The sequence below is a fragment of the Myotis brandtii genome, unplaced genomic scaffold (genome assembly GCF_000412655.1).
Source record: "Myotis brandtii unplaced genomic scaffold, ASM41265v1 scaffold2251, whole genome shotgun sequence".
Classification (NCBI taxonomy): Eukaryota; Metazoa; Chordata; class Mammalia; order Chiroptera; family Vespertilionidae; genus Myotis; species Myotis brandtii.
In genome coordinates this window covers 115,455-116,489 of record NW_005358443.1, presented here as the reverse complement: position 1 = coordinate 116,489, position 1,035 = coordinate 115,455, and positions in this window count along the sequence as shown.

Here is a 1,035-nt window from a genome sequence, read left to right as displayed (position 1 = left end):
TTTGGAGGTGCCCAGATGAGGCCCAGCTGTGAAGCAATGCAAGCTGCTGTGGGGCCTTGGGCCTTCTTTTGGAAGTTCTGGGTCTCTCTGACCCAGCTGCAGTTTGTTAGGTAATTTTCAGATTGCAAAGGGCCAGGCCTTTCATATGCAAAAGCCTCTGCGCACAGCTTGGGAATCACATGGAGGAGCAAACAGCTTTGGCAGATCCTCAGTCCTACCCTAAGAGGTCCCGCGTTTCAGTGTCCTGGTAATTGCTGCAAGCACCTCTGAGAGAGCCTCCCTGGAGTTCGGACCGATGCCAGACAGTCCAGTTTCTCCCCCTATGAATCTGGGTCCCCAGAGACTCTCCCAGAACTGGAGTTCAGAGTAGTCGGGAGCTTGAGACTCCCTCCCGATTGAAAAAAACAACTGCGTCCTCAGTTGCCGGCCCTTTCCACATGCGCCTCCTACCTCTGCACTTTACTTCCGCACCTCCTCTGAGTCTCTCTCAGTGTGCTTTTCTCTTTCCTTCTAGTTGTAGAATTTCCACTCAGCCAGCCTTCCTGTGGTTCTGGATGATGTCCGTTTTGTCTTTTAGTTTTATTTTTGAAGTGGTTGTGTGAGGCAGCAATTTCAGGTGTTTACCTATGCCGCCATCTTGGTTTCTCTCTACATATGTGTTTTTATCTCCCCATTGCTCCCCCATCCCCCCACTCATGCCCTCACCCCCCTGGTATCTGTGTCCATTGGTTTGGTTAAGCTTATATGCATGCATACAAGTCCTTTGGTTGATCTCTCCCCCTTACCCCTGCCCTACCCTACCTTCCCTCTGAGATTTGATGATTTGATCAATGCTTCTCTGCCTCTGGATCTGTTTTTGTTATTTTTGATAGGTACTTGTCTGTAGCCATTTTTATTATTTATGCCTGTGTTCCTTCCTCCCTTTCTATTTCTTCTTTTTACAGTCCATTTAGCATTTCTTGCATTGCTGGCTTGGTGGTAGTAAACTCTTTTAGTTTTTGTTTGTTTGTTTGTTTTGTCTGCAAAGCTCCTGAT